The sequence below is a fragment of the Hyla sarda genome, chromosome 3 (genome assembly GCF_029499605.1).
Source record: "Hyla sarda isolate aHylSar1 chromosome 3, aHylSar1.hap1, whole genome shotgun sequence".
Taxonomy (NCBI): domain Eukaryota; kingdom Metazoa; phylum Chordata; class Amphibia; order Anura; family Hylidae; genus Hyla; species Hyla sarda.
Genome location: NC_079191.1, coordinates 64,122,034 through 64,138,046, shown reverse-complemented (window position 1 = coordinate 64,138,046; position 16,013 = coordinate 64,122,034). Strand labels below are relative to the sequence as shown.

The following is a 16,013-nucleotide window of genomic DNA, read 5'->3' as shown; positions in this document are numbered from 1 at the left end:
TTAGGCTTCAAATGTACATAGTGAGGAGAAAAAGCCCCCCAAAATTTGTAGTGTAATTTCTCCCGAGTACGGAGATACCCCATATGTGGCCCTAAACTGTTTCCTTGAAATACGACAGGGCTCCGAAGTGAGAGCGCGCCATGCGCATTTGAGGACTAAATTAGGGATTGCATAGGGGTGGACATAGGGGTATTCTACGCCAGTGATTCCCAAACAGGTGCCTCCAGCTGTTGCTAAACTCCCAGCATGCCTGGACAGTCAGTGGCTGTCCAGAAATGCTGGGAGTTGTTGTTTTGCAACAGCTGGAGGCTCCGTTTTGGAAACACTGCCGTACAATACGTTTTTAATTTTTATTGGGGGGGGACAGTGTAAGGGGGTGTATATGTAGTGTTTTACCCTTTATTATGTGTTAGTGTAGTGTAGTGTAGTGTTTTTAGGGTACATTCGCACTGGCGTGTTAGGGTGAGTTTCCCGCTAGGAGTTTGCGCTGCGGCGAAAAATTTGCCGCAGCTCATACTTGAAGCAGAAAGCTTACTGTAAACCTGCCCGTGTGAATGTACCCTGTACGTTAACATGGGGGGGGGGGGGGGGGGGCAAACCTCCAGCTGTTTCAAAACTACAACTCCCAGCATGTACTGATAGACCATGCAGGCTGGGAGTTGTACTTTTGCAACAGCTGGAGGCACACTGGTTGGAAAACCTTCAGTTAGGTTCTGTTATCTAACTCAATATTTTCCAAAAAGTGTGCCTCCAGCTGTTGCAAAACTACAACTCCCAGCATGTACTGATCACCGAAGGGCATGCTGGGAGATGTAGTTATGCAACAGCTGGAGGGATCGCAACTACAACTCCCAGCATGCTGGGATTTGCAGTTTTGCAACATCGGGAGAGCTACAGTATAGAGACCACTGCAAACTGTGGCCCTCCAGATGCTGCAAAACTACAAATCCCAGCTTGCCCAGACAGCAGTTGTGTGGGCATGCTAGGAGTTGTAGTTTTGCAAGATCTGGAGGGCTACAGTATAGAGACCACTATATAGTGGTCTCAGACTGCAGCCCTCCAGATGTTGCTAGGCAACTTACCGGCTTCTGTCGGATCCAGGGAGCCTGCTGCACAGCATCGTCGCCCGCCGATCTCCGACGCCGATCGTCGCCCGCAGCCTCCGCAGATCGGTAAGTGGAATCTGGTGCCAGTCCCCTTCGTTTCCCCGTTCTGCCCCGCCTATTGTGGGTGGGCAGGACGGGGAAAACGAAAGTTAACGCCCCCGCCCCCGATCTGCTATTGGTGGTCGCGTCTAGACCACCAATAGCAGGGATAGGAGGGGTGGCACCCCTGCCACCTCACTCCTATCTCTTCAGGGGGGTTGTGGGTGTCTTAGACCGGGTCACCATAGACCCGTAATGACCCGGAATCGTGTCCTGAATAAAGGTTCTGTGTATTGGGAGATAAAAAATACAAATACAAGACCAGTATATGGGGGTTAATTCAATATTATACCCATAGGTCACGTACTTAGGTAACCCAAAAGAGCCATATATTTCCCATAAACTTAAAATTACCCAAACATTATTAGTATACATATATACAGTGGTCCCTCAAGTTACAATATTAATTGGTTCCAGGACGACCATTGTATGTTGGGATCAGAACTCTATGGAAACCTGGTAATTGGTTCTGAAGCCACCAAAATGTCATCCAAAAATAGGAAAAAGTGAGAATTAAAGAAAAATAAGTAGATAACTAATATAGATAAAGCAAATCCTTCCATATAAAAGTAAGAAAGGTCTGCTGGGAGCTGTAAATCACTGTCTATGTCAGTGTTTCCCAAGCATGGAGCCTCCAGCTGTTGCAAAACTACAACTCCCAGCATGCCCGGACAGCCAAAGGCTGTCCGGGCATGCTGGGAGTTGTAGTTTTGCAACAGCTGGGGGCACCCTGCTTGGGAAACACTGGTCTATGTAGTGGACAGGAGCTTCTTCGGGGTCCTGTACAGTACACGCAGTGTCCTAAAAAAGTAATGGAGTCGCCCTCACCTGGTGTCCAGAGGAGCAGGTAACCCTGGTACAGGTAAAGTGTACAGAACATGTTGTACCACCCTGTACTGTAGGGGGCGATACCAGACATCAGTCAGTGCATACGCTTCAGTAATACAGGTGATTTACCAGTAAATTGCACATTCTGATTGGTCAGTTCTTTCAGCCATTGACACGTTTCACAGATCTGGACGGTCTGTAGCATTGTATGTCGAGTCTGGTTTCAACTTACAATGGTCCAGAAAAGACCATTGTATGTTGAAACTATTGTATGTTGAGGCCATTGTAAGTTGAGGGATCACTGTATATTATAAGTGTGTATATACTAATAGAGCTAATAAGGCTTCTGTGTAATTTTAGGTCAATGCTAAATAAAGGGTTCTTCATTCGTGACCTTCCATTAATTATCTATGAAAATATAGACAAGGAGAGCGCTCCTAGTGTGATAACGTAATATGAAGAAAAGATGGAAAACAAGCAGAAATGCTCACCAAGTGTGGTTGTACTGCGACCAAGTACAACTATGGTGAAAGCGTGGGATAACCCTGCGACGGGCGAAGAACGGCAGCCGCTCCTGGCAACACAGGTGAGGCACTCAGACGGATCCCTCCAAGGAACAGCCCAGCATAAAGGCAGCGCACAAGACTTCAAAGGTAAAATGGTTTATTTACCCGGCATGCAACGCGTTTCGCTGGATAGCCAGCTTCATCAGGCATGAATGCCTGATGAAGCTGGTTATCCAGCGAAACGCATTAATTATCTATGGACCTCCAAGCAATTTGTCCCTGTTCCCAGGACTAGTGGGGGTCCCAGCAGTCAGAACCCCCACCCCCCCCCGCCTAGATGAGTATACCCCTTTTTAGGGGAACTCAATGATCCTCAATGCAGACAGAATTTCTAGTCCATGCAACTCCTCAGCAATGGATGATGCATCACACAGAAGACCACACTAGATGGTCAGGGGGATCCAGCATTGTCACTTATAGAAGGTAAGTGCTAGTACAGCATTATAGTCTCCATAAGGGTGTTTACCAAGGTTTCTACATGCCTGGAATGGTGTTTATAGCCACATTATAAGGCTTGTTTCACACGAGAGTATGGGAATGCAAATCCAACTGTTTACTGAACAGAATACAGATGAAACCCATCAGTGTTTCATCCGTATTGTGTTCAGTAAATACTGATGGGCGTCTTCTAGACAGGAAACAGAATTATGCCTCCAATGCAAATTGGACAAAATACTGATGCAATATGGATGAAATATAGATGAATCTGTACTGTTATCCCTCTCCGTAGACTTCAAAAAACACTTCCTATCCGCAAAACAGAAGAGCGTTGCACCTGTTACTTAAAATACTTGCATGTTTTATATGTACAGTGGACCCTCAAGTTACAATATTAATTGGTTCTGGGACGACCATTGTATGTTGAAACCATTGTATGTTGAGATCAGAACTCTGTGAAAACCTGGTAAAACCTGGACACCAGGTGAGGTCAGCACCAAAATGTCATCCAAAAATAGGAAAACAGAAGAGCGTTGCACCTGTTACTTAAAATACTTGCATGTTTTATATGTACAGTGGTCCCTCAAGTTACAATATTAATTGGTTCTGGGATGACCATTGTATGTTGAAACCATTGTATGTTGAGACCAGAACTCTGTGGAAACCTGGTAAAACCTGGACACCAGGTGAGGGCAGCACCAAAATGTCATCCAAAAATAGTGAGAATTAAAGAAAAATAAGTAGAAAACTAATATAGATAAAGCAAATCCTTACATATAAAAGTAAGAAAGATCTGCTGGGAGCTGTAATCACTGTCTACGTCAGTGTTTCCCAAGCAGGGAACCTCCAGCTGTTGCAAAACTACAACTCCCAGCATGCCCGGACAGCCAACGGCTGTCCGGGCATACTGGGAGTTGTAGTTTTGCAACAGCTGGGGCCACCCTGCTTGGGAAACACTGGTCTATGTAGAGGACAGGAGCTTCTTCAGGGTCCTGTACAGTACACGCAATGTCCTAAAAAAGTAACATGGAGTTGCCCTCACCTGGTGTCCAAAGAAGCAGCTAACCCTGGTACAGGTAAAGTGTACAGAACATGTAATACCTCCCTGTACTGTAGGGGGCGCTACCAGACACCAGTCAGTGCATACGCTTCAGTAATACAGGGGTTTTACCAGTGAATGCCCATTTTGATTGGTCAGTTCTTCCAGCCATTGACACGTTTCACAGATCTGGACTGTCTGTACATTGTATGTTGAGTCTGGTTTCAACTTACGATGGTCCAGAAAAGACCAGTGTATGTTGAAACTATTGTATGTTGAGGCCATTGTAAGTTGAGGGATCACTGTATTACGTTAACTGGGCATTACAGTGTGCAAAAAAAACGAATGTAAAATGGATGCAAAATACAATTGTATGAAAGTGATCACTGTAAGCACTGGCATCCTATTCATAAACCGGGAAGAGCAGGATGAAGAGGGCTGTGCACCCTGCTCACATAAGAGTCTGCTGCAATGCATGGAATTGTTAAGAAGATGAATGGATATCTGTGGCCGGCATATAGGGCCTAATGGAAATTCTCTGGACATATCGAATTTGACAGCATTTAAATAGCATCATTTGGAGTCCACATGATTGCCCATTATCTACTTCGGCCATCAATCAATAGGCCACCTATATCCGCTCAGCTGTCGGAATGACTGCTTCCATGGCGACCAGATGACAGGCAGCTGTATTTATGGTCACACATTGACATGCATTGGAGATGATTAAAGTACATTGGAAAATATTAAAGGGCATATGGACCTACTATTTAAAAAATAAGAATAAATGAAAAAGACACATAATAGTCGGCCTCATTTATCTGGCTTACAATAAAATTGTCTTTATTGCCCATGGCAACCAATTAGAGCACTGAAAGTAGTTTTTTTTTGTTAGCCCGGGTTCAAAGTACGGTGCCGTAATCTATTTTACAAGCTAGTTTTCCGCAATCACTGACAAAAAAGGCCTGAATTTTGTGCTGATTATGGACACAAAATGCAGACAAAAAATAAAATACGCCATCAAATTTTACGAAGTGTGAACTCAGCCTTAGGTGGCTTTCAAAAATGAGGTCCATTCTTTAGTCTAGGTTTTATTCTATTCAAAAGAGTCTCAAGGTTATTCTTTGTATAATGAAAAAAGTTATACAATTTGCCAATCTACTTTCTGCATCGATTCCTAGTTGTTTTCAAGATCTCCGCTTGCTGTCATTCCTTTGGAACCATCACTGTTTACATATCAGTGGTTACCTGACTGATCATTACGGTGAGGATGCCCAAACGTCATCCGGATGAGCCGTAGCAACAATTTCTGACGCAAATCCTCCACAGTAATTTGTAATAAACCGCTTCACCACAATTTTCTGTGGTTTAGCGCGAGTTACCGCGGCATGTGTACCATAAGTGGCTACCACTTGTAATCGCTGTTTCTTATCCTTGTCATGTAACGAAATGCTGCAGGAATGCGCAGGTAAAATCCATAGCGGATGACAGCACAATACATGTATAAACAATCGCAGGCTGTGGCCTTTCTAATCCGCCACATGCTTATTCTGCCGTGAATTTTCACAGCAGATTTCACTCCTATCAATGCATCAGGGGTAAAGTCCGCAACAAAATCTACAGCGCAATTTTGCATGCAACACCTGCAGAAGTTGCAGAGGATCACCATGGGTTTATGGTGAGATACTAAGCAGAGACAATTTTCGCCATGCATAGCGGCCTCGCTGTGTATTAGAACAATCCATCACATGACCAGGAAACATTTTTACCTCATAAAGTATACTATGCAAGTTCCTATGGAATGACAGCAAGCAGAGAGCAGAGATCTTGTAAACAATACAAACAGTATATTAGAAAACTATATAACTTTTCACGGTGGAATAAATAAAGTTTTTTCTTTGTTTCGTTTTTTGCTGAAACTGAAATACACCAACAGGGCTGCCATTACACCTACCATGTATACGAGTAAGCAGCTTCAATGGAGACGCCGGGTCAACGTGGCGCTGGACACAGACCAAGCAGGTAGGTGATAGACAAGGTGTTTATTTACCCAGAATGCAACGCGTTTCGCTGCCTAAGCAGCTTCATCAGGCGGTGCCTGATGAAGCTGCTTAGGAAGCGAAACGCGTTGCATTCTGGGTAAATAAACACCTTGTCTATCACCTACCTGCTTGGTCTGTGTCCAGCTCCACGTTGAGCCGGCGTCTCCATTGAAGCTGCTTACTCGTATACATATTCTTGTACCGGAGGGCTGCGGACACCATATCATGTGCTCACCATTGTTGTGTATGTGCTTACACAACCCTACCAGGTGAGCAGGTTACATACCTTTTTAAAACAATCCTTCATCCTCTTTTAATACACCACGGAGCGCTGTTTCCCGTTTTTTCCAGATATTATACCTACCAGGCTTGTTAATCAGCTGTTCTGGAATCTGTGAGAGGAAATCTGACCAAAAAAGGTCACAAAATGGGATGTATCACTGAATAGGTAGACAGAAACCGTAAGCCACTCAGGGAAATGGGAAAGTGGGAGCAATATATGTGAGGCAGCTGCCATTTTGGTTTCTACTCAGCTGTAGGCTAGGTTTACATCTGTGATCGATGTCTCCATGACATGTTACATCCAAACAATAGTATACAGCTCTGTTGTGTCCAGTCACATGATGGGAACCATGCCAGAAACCTGACTGACCCCCAACAAATTCAATGGTGTCCATCAGATACCACTGGTGACCCATGTGCAGCAGATCTAAAGGCTCCATATTTCTCATTCTTTTGCCTCAATAACGGAGCAGAGGAAGCACAGATGTGAACTAAGACTTTCCCGAAATGTACTGTATATTACAATGTGATGACAAGAAAAGGACAACTCAGGGATCAATATCGTTTTTAGAGGGAAAATCTCTCTGATCTCTGAAAACAATGCTGATCCTTATAAGCATAACTTGTTATAAATCAATACCGTCCTCTGTAACATATTCTGGACGTCCTACTCACAATCAATAGTGAATTAAAAAATAAAAATAACATAAAAAAAAAATTAGACAAAAAAACAAAAAACATTTGAGATCTGACGGCACTGATAAACACCAATACAATAATGCAGTCATTTTTACCATTAGTCCTATGTAAATCTACACTGGCCTACGCCAAATGACAATGTTACAGCTGACAGACTCAGCTCTGCTACATCTCATTAATTCATAACCAGCTCAGCTATGTATAATGTGCTCCCCCCGTACAGATCCCGCAGATCCTGAATCTGCGCTGATGCTCTGCGACATAAGGGATCAGCTGCCAAACATGCCAACCGTTGAAGCGGCCTTTATTTACTGCAGCATTACACGTATACACCATTATACTTCCTGACTAAAGTGAAGCTCCATCCATTGTTATGATGGCAAATATTGGTGTGGCGCTTCCTCCTTTCCCTATAATGGGCTTAGGGATTGAAAAATGTTCTTCTTTCTTTCAGTATAACACTATAACTCAGTGTTTCCCAACCGGTGTGCCTTCAGCTGTTGCAAAACTACAACTCCCAGCATATCCATACATCACAGCAGTGTTTCCCAACCGGTGTGCCTCCAGCTGTTGCAAAACTACAACTCCCAGCATATCCATACATCACAGCAGTGTTTCCCAACCGGTGTGCCTCCAGCTGTTGCAAAACTACAACTCCCAGCATATCCATACATCACAGCAGTGTTTCCCAACCGGTGTGCCTCCAGATGTTGCAAAACTACAACTCCCAGCATAGCCATACATCACAGCAGTGTTTCCCAACCGGTGTGCCTCCAGCTGTTGCAAAACTACAACTCCCAGCATATCCATACATCACAGCAGTGTTTCCCAACCGGTGTTGCCTCCAGCTGTTGCAAAACTACAACTCCCAGCATATCCATACATCACAGCAGTGTTTCCCAACCGGTGTGCCTCCAGCTGTTGCAAAACTACAACTCCCAGCATATCCATACATCACAGCAGTGTTTCACAACCGGTGTGCCTCCAGCTGTTGCAAAACTACAACTCCCAGCATATCCATACATCACAGCAGTGTTTCCCAACCGGTGTGCCTCCAGCTGTTGCAAAACTACAACTCCCAGCATATCCATACATCACAGCAGTGTTTCCCAACCGGTGTGCCTCCAGCTGTTGCAAAACTACAACTCCCAGCATATCCATACATCACAGCAGTGTTTCCCAACCGGTGTGCCTCCAGATGTTGCAAAACTACAACTCCCAGCATAGCCATACATCACAGCAGTGTTTCCCAACCGGTGTTGCCTCCAGCTGTTGCAAAACTACAACTCCCAGCATATCCATACATCACAGCAGTGTTTCCCAACCGGTGTTGCCTCCAGCTGTTGCAAAACTACAACTCCTAGCATATCCATACATCACAGCAGTGTTTCCCAACCGGTGTGCCTCCAGCTGTTGCAAAACTACAACTCCCAGCATATCCATACATCACAGCAGTGTTTCCCAACCGCTGTGCCTCCAGCTGTTGCAAAACTACACCTCCCAGCATATCCATACATCACAGCAGTGTTTCCCAACCGGTGTTGCCTCCAGCTGTTGCAAAACTACAACTCCCAGCATATCCATACATTACAGCAGTGTTTCCCAACCGGTGTTGCCTCCAGCTGTTGCAAAACTACAACTCCCAGCATATCCATACATCACAGCAGTGTTTCCCAACCAGTGTGCCTCCAGCTGTTGCAAAACTACAACTCCCAGCATATCCATACATCACAGCAGTGTTTCCCAACCGGTGTTGCCTCCAGCTGTTGCAAAACTACAACTCCCAGCATATCCATACATCACAGCAGTGTTTCCCAACCGGTGTGCCTCCAGCTGTTGCAAAACTACAACTCCCAGCATATCCATACATCACAGCAGTATTTCCCAACCGGTGTGCCTCCAGCTGTTGCAAAACTACAACTCCCAGCATATCCATACATCACAGCAGTGTTTCCCAACCGGTGTGCCTCCAGATGTTGCAAAACTACAACTCCCAGCATAGCCATACATCACAGCAGTGTTTCCCAACCGGTGTTGCCTCCAGCTGTTGCAAAACTACAACTCCCAGCATATCCATACATCACAGCAGTGTTTCCCAACCGGTGTTGCCTCCAGCTGTTGCAAAACTACAACTCCCAGCATATCCATACATCACAGCAGTGTTTCCCAACCGGTGTGCCTCCAGCTGTTGCAAAACTACAACTCCCAGCATATCCATACATCACAGCAGTGTTTCCCAACCGGTGTGCCTCCAGATGTTGCAAAACTACAACTCCCAGCATATCCATACATCACAGCAGTGTTTCCCAACCGGTGTGCCTCCAGCTTTTGCAAAACTACAACTCCCAGCATATCCATACATCACAGCAGTGTTTCCCAACCGGTGTGCCTCCAGCTGTTGCAAAACTACACCTCCCAGCATATCCATACATCACAGCAGTGTTTCCCAACCGGTGTGCCTCCAGATGTTGCAAAACTACAACTCCCAGCATAGCCATACATCACAGCAGTGTTTCCCAACCGGTGTGCCTCCAGCTGTTGCAAAACTACAACTCCCAGCATATCCATACATCACAGCAGTGTTTCCCAACCGGTGTTGCCTCCAGCTGTTGCAAAACTACAACTCCCAGCATATCCATAAATCACAGCAGTGTTTCCCAACCGGTGTTGCCTCCAGCTGTTGCAAAACTACAACTCCCAGCATATCCATACATCACAGCAGTGTTTCCCAACCGGTGTGCCTCCAGCTGTTGCAAAACTACAACTCCCAGCATGCCCGGACAGCCTTCGGCTGTCCGGGAATGCTGGGAGTTGTAGTTTTGCAACACCTGGAGGCACCCTGGATGGGAAACACTGCTATAACTCATAGGTACTGATGTAGCAGAGCTGACTGACTTCACTTCAATGTAAGATAATGATACTGGTTTACCTGCAGACACTGTATATCCCACCAGAAATGGCTAACTTTTTTATATAGTGGATAAGATTTAGCATAAAATGACTAAATACACAAAGGAAAGGTGGCGTGAGGGCTGTATACATGTCATGTACATGAGAGCATCACTGCATAGCGGAGTGGGGGGACACTGCAGCGGCAGGCATCCTGCAGAGCGATAAGGGGGCACCACTGAGCTGATGCCATTAGCTTGTCTTCAATCTGCACAAACACCAAGGTCTTTCTAACAAATAACCTTAAACATTGTCCAGAGGTCATTTCCTCGCCACATTTCCTTTCCGAGCGGCAGATGATCGCTACTATCCAGTCTCTGCGGACACAGATGAACACATGGAAGGGCTAATGTCATTGCTGTGTATAACTATTTAAGCATACATGATTTACCGCCTTATCAGATTGGACCGATTTATGGATTTCACAGGATAAGTAGAAAATCCTTCAAAAGACGACATGGTAAATAATAACACGTAAGGTATAAAGGGGACAACGTGGGGGAAAGTCCCGTCTCTGAACTGAATTTGAGTAAAAATACATACGAGATAGATATATAGATATGAGATAGATAGATAGATAAATATGAGATAGATAGATTTATTGATATGAGATAGATAGATAGATATAAGATAGATAGACATGGAAAGACAGATAGATCCATATCTATCTATCTATCTATCTATCTATCTACAATCTATCTATCCATCTCTTTCTATCCATCTATCTATTTCATACATATATGTAGATAGATAATGAGATACATATTAGATAGATAGATATGAAATAGATAGATAGATAGATATTAAATAGATGATAGATAGAAAATAGATAGAAGAAAGATACATAGATAGATAGAAGATAGCTGGAAAGATAGATAGATATGAGATAGATGATAGAAAGATATAAGATAGATAGATAGATAGGAGATAGATTGACAGACAGACATAGATGGGTAGAAGACAGATATAGATAGATAGATATGAGATAGATAGATAGACAGATAGATATGTGATAGATAGATATGAGATAGATATATATGAGATAGATAGATAGATAGATAGATAGATATGAGATAGATAGATATGAGATAGATAGATATGAGATAGATAGATAGATATGAGATAGATAGATAGGTAGATAGATAGATATGAGATAGATAGATAGATAGATATGTGATAGATAGATAGATATGAGATAGATATGAGATAGATATGAGATAGATATGAGATAGATAGATATGAGATAGATAGATATGAGATAGATAGATAGATAGATATGAGATAGATATGAGATAGATATGAGATAGATAGATATGAGATAGATAGATATGAGATAGATAGATAGATAGATAGATAGATAGATATGTGATAGATAGATAGATATGAGATAGATAGATATGAGATAGATAGATAGATATGAGATAGATATGAGAAAGATAGATATGAGATAGATATGAGATAGATATGAGAAAGATATGAGATAGATAGATAGACATAGATGGATAGAAGTCAGATATAGATAGATAGATTGGAGAGCGATAGATAGATATGAGATAGATAGATAGATAGATAGATAGATAGATAGATAGATCGGTAGTATTTAGTTACAACAATACACAGCCATCTACAGCCTTATTTCCTCCTGGATTATTAGCAGACACATAATGTGGTTATAATCTCCAGACAATCATTATATCGCTCCATTACCTGATAATACAGGTACATATGTAAAAAAAAAACCATAAAGAAGTAGAAGTAGGTTTGGTATGGCGATGGACACGTGCGGTCATGCACCATTTATGGGTGACCAATCAGGCAGACAAGGGGTTAATACCGCTATGACCTTGGTGTGTCACACACATGCACAAGGACCATGTTCATTATAACACATGAGGCTAGAAGAGCCGCACATTACATATATATATATATATATATATATATACATATATATCTCCCCGGTGCTGGGGGTCCCATTACAGGACTCTGCAGCAATATGACACTTATCATAGACATAGTCCAGAGACACAGAGCAGACAATGTGCGGCACAGGATACAGGATGCAGCATTTATTATATCACTGTGATTAATGTTTCCCAACCTGGGTGTCTCCAGCTGTTGCAAAACTACAACTCCCAGTATGCCCGGACAGCCGAAGGCTGTCCGGGCATGCTGGGAGTTGTAGTTTTGCAACAGCTGGAGGCACCCAGGTTGGGAAACACTGCTGTGATGTATGGATACAAGGTACAGCACAGGGGTGGGGGATACTACACATAAAGGACCCCCCAGTCCTAGCAATGCTGCAGACACAGTGCAGGGTCCATTCAATCCGCTCACCATCCATTGGACACCATTGGGTGTTAGGATGATCAGCTTTGGGGATAAATCTGGGATTTGTACTGAACATATGTGACAAATACAAGATAAGAGCCCCCATAGAGATCCCTTCCAGCCCCCCCCCCCCCCCTGATCTGCAATGTGACATATACATTCCATACTGCAGCACCATATAGGATGGAGGATGAGAGTGAGTGACACTTACATAGGCAGCAATGCACGATCACCTGACGACACAATACACAGGAGCCCTCGGATCTCCGGGCTGGGGCTCTGCAGGGGGGGTTCAGCTGGAAGACAGAAGGCTGATCCCGGCCGTGCTTGCCCGTAGCTTGCGGTAATTCCCTCCTGATCGGCGCCTGTTCTCACTGCTAGCTCCGCTCTGTGCTGCAGAATTGGGAATCCCGGACAAAATCAAGGCTCCCTGGAGCCGCAGTGCGCAGGCGCGGTGGACAGCAGCAGTAGTGGTGGTGGTGGTGGTGGCAGCATTCCTCCTCCTTCTCCTCCTCTCCCCTCTGTCTCCACTTTCCTCCACTCCTTGTATTCTGTTTTTCCTCCAGTGCCCACCTGCATGGCAGCCCTGCCTTCTCTGCTACCTACTCAGTATTGGTAAAGTAGACGGTCCATGGTGCCATTCATTCCTCACCCCTAAAATCTTTCCACCTGTCCTGGAGTGAGACAAGCCCCAATAATGTTCAATAAAAGATGCACCTCAGAGACTTTTATGTCTGGACTAGAGTTTCCTAATCAGTGTGCCTCCAGCTGTGGCAAAACTACAACTCCCAGCATGCCTGGACAGCCTTTGGCTGGGAAATACTGGTCTAGACTTTCAGGGAGATTTATCATTACTAGCTGAGTACCTGGCTTTGCCCAGTTTTCCTACCTAAACCTTGTCAGAAAGGCAACAATGACCATCTCATCCTCATATTTCTATATCCTCTTATACCAACGTGATATCCCAACTTCATCTCCTGACCTCATATCCTCACCTCATATCCTGACCTCATATCCCCACCTCATATCCCAAATTCATATCCTGACCTCATATCCTAACCTCATATCCTGACCTCATATCCTGACCTCATATCCCCACCTCATATCCTGACCTCATATCCTGACCTCATATCCCCACCTCATATCCTGACCTCATATCCTGACCTCATATCCCCACCTCATATCCTGACCTCATATCCTGACCTCATATCCCGACCTCATATCCTGACCTCATATCCTGACCTCATATCCCCACCTCATATCCTGACCTCATATCCCACCCTCATATCCCGAATTCATATCCCAACCTCATCTCCTGACCTCATATCCCCACCTCATATCCTGACCTCATATCCCCACCTCATATCCCTTCCTCATATCCTGACCTCATATCCCCACCTCATATCCCAAATTCATATCCTGACCTCATCTCCCATCGTCTTATTTGGTCCCCATATCTTGTCCTTATAATCCGCCCTCATATTCCATCCTCATATCCCAAATTCATATCCCGACCTAAGGTTCATACGTAATACCGAAATTTTTGTGCTGCACGATATGAATTTTAACCCATACCGCAATACCGGTTTGGCCCCTCCCCCTCGCGAATGAATGAATCAGCCCAGCGCTGTCCCCACATCGGGGAACTAATCCCCATCAGGGTACTACTCACATGTCACCCGCATGCACTGTCCTCCTCGTCCTGTTTGTTGCAGCCGCCAGCGCTGACACTCTATACCAGTGGTCTCACACCTGCGGACCTCCAGATGTTGCAAAACAGCCGTTGGCTGTCCGGGCATGCTGGGAGTTGTAGTTTTGCAACATCTGGAGGTCCGCAGGTTGGAGACCACTGCTCTATACTGTGCGGTATCCCCATGCCCGGGCTCCAAAAAATAAACCAAAAAAACTTTAACTCATCTCCCGTTGGTCCCGGCCTCACTTGTTTCCTGGGGACGTGAACGTTGGACAGCTGTCAGCCTATCACCAGCCACAGCGATGTTCCACCTCGGCCGGTGATAGGCTGAGCCCACTGTCATGTAAAAAGCCGGCTTCTTACATGAAAGTGGGCTCAGCCTATCACCAGCCGAGGCGGAACATCGCTGCAGTCGGTGATAGGCAGACAGCTCTCCAACGTTCCCATCCCCAGCGTAAGGCTGACGTAGGTGCGTTATCGTTTATTTTGTTTACCTTTTGCAGCCCGGGCATAGGGATACCGCACAGTATAGAACCACCAAAAGTTTTAAAATACTGTGATACACACATTTGGTCATACCGCCCAGCCATATCCCGACCTCATCTGCTGTCCTCATTTCTCAACCTTGTATTCCATCCTCATATCTTGTTCTCATATCCTAACTTCATATCCTGACCTCATATCCCCACCTCATATCCCAAACTCATATCCTGACCTCATATCCTAATTTCTTATCCTGAGCTCATATACCATCCTCTTATTTTGTCCCCATATCTTGTCCTTATAATCCACCCTCATATCCCACCCTCATATCCCGAATTCATATCCTGACCTCATCTCCTGACCTCATATCCTAACCTCATATCCTGACCTCATATCCCCACCTCATATCCCGAATTCATATCCCGACCTCATCTCCTGTCCTTATTTCCCCACCTTGTATTCCGTCCTCATATCTTGTTCTCATATCCTGTCCTCATATGCTGTCCTCATATCCCATCTTCATATCCTGACCTCATATCCTGTCCTTGTCTCCTGGCCTCATATCCCATCCTCATATCCTGACCTCATATCTCGCCTCATATCCTGTCCATATATCCTGTCCTCATATACTCACCTTATATATTGTCCTCAAAATTCATCCTCATATCCCATCCCCCTCACTAACTAGTCTCTGCAACTGCCGAACTCCCATAGTCTTGCATAGGACTTGAGAAAAAACCCCACCCTTGTATAAGGGAGTAGATTATGGTAGGAATAGAATTCTAGATAGAATCGAATTAGAGGATAGAATTAGACCGGCAACTCCTTCCCTCCCCCATCATTGGTGCTATATATAATTCGTCCGGGGGGAGGTTTATGAATAGTGGAATAGGATGTGGAATTGGAAACGGTTAGGCTGCAGGGACCAAAATGGTGCATAGTGCATGTGTGTTGCCATAGGTGGTGTAGGGAAGTACCTAATCACTTTGTGACGCCAGGGCACCGTTAGACTATACACAGTCCGAAGGTTGGAGACAGCTTCTTCTGGGCCAGACACAGGGAGTAAAGGAACACACCGACGTCAGGTTACGGATAACTGTTTTTACTGAGCAGGGTGCAGATGGTATTACACTGACAGTATGGGGCAGAGTGAGAGGATGCAGCGTAACAAGTGCCCTGTTGACTTGCTGGGACTTGTGAGGCTTTCACCCAATAAGTTCATACTGAACTGAGAGACTGGTAGCCAGGGTTCTGTCAAGATCTTGTAGATTCCTCCGCCAGGGCATGAATGTTCACCGTGCGGGTGATCCTTGCAGAATGACCGGATAAAGTAGATTTGATCTAGGCCTTTCCTTGGGGCTTCTCCACACACAACACACCTTCACCACACATGTGCTCTGTTTACAGCTCTAGGTTGAACTGGACTGGACTGGGGCAACTTTTCCCCCACTATACTATATG

The 16,013-nt window shown here is 44.8% G+C and overlaps 1 protein-coding gene across 1 annotated transcript in view; it reads right to left on the bottom strand.

Moving 5' to 3' along the window:
* VSNL1 (visinin like 1) overlaps window positions 1–12,848 on the bottom strand; it is a 214,220-nt gene extending 201,372 nt beyond the window's left edge. The window contains exon 1 of the mRNA XM_056564242.1: window positions 12,588–12,848. The gene's annotated coding sequence lies outside the window, so the exon portion shown is untranslated. The remainder of the gene's footprint in view (window positions 1–12,587) is intronic.
* Between the last annotated feature and the right edge of the window lie 3,165 nt (window positions 12,849–16,013).